The sequence below is a fragment of the Nelumbo nucifera genome, chromosome 1 (genome assembly GCF_055504915.1).
Source record: "Nelumbo nucifera cultivar China Antique chromosome 1, China Antique-T2T, whole genome shotgun sequence".
NCBI classification, from domain to species: domain Eukaryota; kingdom Viridiplantae; phylum Streptophyta; class Magnoliopsida; order Proteales; family Nelumbonaceae; genus Nelumbo; species Nelumbo nucifera.
Window position 1 is genome coordinate 3,649,844 of NC_142649.1, and position 2,195 is coordinate 3,652,038.

Below are 2,195 nucleotides of genomic sequence, written 5' to 3' on the forward strand. Positions count from 1 at the left end.
ACATTCCCCCAAAAAATCAATAGGCAAGTTGACTTGAAAGCGCAAAGCTCGGGCAACATTGAGTATGTGGCGGTGCTTGCGTTCAACCCTCTCATTTTGTTGAGAGGTCCCGACACAAGTGGTTTGATGAATAATACCACTTTCAGCAAAATAACTAGCCAAGCATACAAACTCAGTCCCATTATCAGCACGGATCACCTTTACAGGTTTGTTAAATTGCCTTTGAACCATAGCAAAAAATTTTCGAAGAACTCGTCCCACTTCCGTCTTATCAACCAGAAGAAAAATCCAAACGCCTCTAGAAAAATCGTCTACTATGGTCAAGAAATAATGAGCACCACAAGAAGCTACAGTTCTATAAGGACCCCACAGATCACAACGAATTAACTCAAAAATGTCGGATGCTTTATTATTACTAGAAACAAACTATTCTCAACATTGTTTAGCTCGAAAGCATGCATCACAACCCTTAATACTATCATCATTATTATTCTTAGTACTAATAAAAGGTAGCAACTTAACAATTCTATAAGAAAGATGCCCTAACCTTTGATGCCAAATATCACACGTCCTGCTCTCTATAATCTTCATTGCTCTTGTTGATGCAATGCTCTGGAAATAATAGAGTCCCTCTCGCTGCTCACCCGCTCTGATCAGCATCCTCGTAGTGCGGTCCTGTATCACACAGAATTTATTAGAGAACTGGACAATACAATTTGATTCCTCAATCAATTGCGATACAGAAAGTAAAATGCAATTCAAACTAGGCACATATAAAACACTAGTCAGTTTCAGATGATCGTCCAGTGCAACTGTGCTTTCTTTCTCTACTATTGTCGCATTCCCGTCTGCTAGCCCGACAGAGCACGGAATGACATTCTCTATGTCCCTCATCGACTCGAGGCTTCCTATCATATGATGAGAGGCCCCTGTGTCTATTATCCATTCTGACAATTTTTGCTTACCACTTAGTTGTTGACTCCCCTCTTTCTGTGTATTCAAAAGGTTGAGTAACATGTTCCACTGCTTACTACTCAGTCCATTTAACCCAGTCTCGGTTGCATCAATTGATTCTCCTTGAGACACATTGCCTTGTGCAGAGGCTTTGGCTGTATGGGCCTTGACATGGCCGCCATGACCTTGGATCAGTGAAGGATCATGGCATCCATTGGCAAGGCCTTGATCATCAGCCATGTTGGGTTTTCTGACATAGAGATTTCCATGGTTCGAGCTATAGGCCATGACAGCACACCTATCAACGACAAACATCTGCATGAGATACTCTTCTTTGTTTCCAACTCTCCTAGCTCCGTCCCCTTTCTGGCTGAAAGGATTTTATACCGGCTCGACAAGACCAGAGATCGTAATGTAGCCCTCAAGACCTTACTGCTCATTCATCATCTGCTGCATGGAGGAGACCGGTATTTCGAGCAAGACCTACGTACAACACACCTCTCTGGCCATCTCTAGATGAATACTATGCGATGGTTCCCAAGGAATTCCAGCAACCAGTCTCTCTCTTTTCTGCACAGTTATGCGGATTTTCTTGTAGAGCGAATGGGGTGAATGATCAACCAAGCTGGAAAGTTGGAGCCCATCATGTTCCAAGCATCGATATTTCGATTCTATGAGGGGAAGTCAATTGAGATGGTGTTCCGTAGATTACCCATATGTCAAGTGTTTCTTGATCGAATTCTGGAGTGCTCACCTCTGGGTATTGCTTCTCCTTCTGACCGCTTAACCAGAGCGGCTTTGATCATCGTCAAAGAGAGCTTTCAAGTGTATGTGACCTTGGAGGGGATATCGCTGCCCAAGGGTTTGTTGCCACTGGACGACATGGAGGAGGAAAGGAGCGCGACAGAAACTATGCTTTCTGCTACAGAAAAGAAGAAAACAGAGCAAAGAGACTTACATAGAGAGAAACATGATCTCGAAGATGGAGAAAGCGACATGGATTAGAGGAAAAAAAACATCGGCCAAGGAAGCTATGATGTTGTTTCATTGGCCGAAACCAACCACCATCTCTTGCCGCCTATTATAGCTGTGAAATCGTCTGAATACTCTGAATCTGGATCGATTCGGGAGGATACCCAACTCCAAGACTACCGACAAGTTATTTACTGCAATGGCGAGGATTTCACTGTTGAGGACGGTTTCACCATCTACAATCTGCTATGGCGAAGAGAGTTGGAGAA

The 2,195-nt window shown here is 43.5% G+C and overlaps 1 pseudogene; it reads left to right on the plus strand.

Moving 5' to 3' along the window:
* Positions 1-1,158: 1,158 nt before the first annotated feature.
* LOC104605325 (putative clathrin assembly protein At1g33340 pseudogene) lies at positions 1,159-1,959 on the plus strand (annotated as a pseudogene).
* The last annotated feature ends 236 nt before the right edge of the window (positions 1,960-2,195 follow it).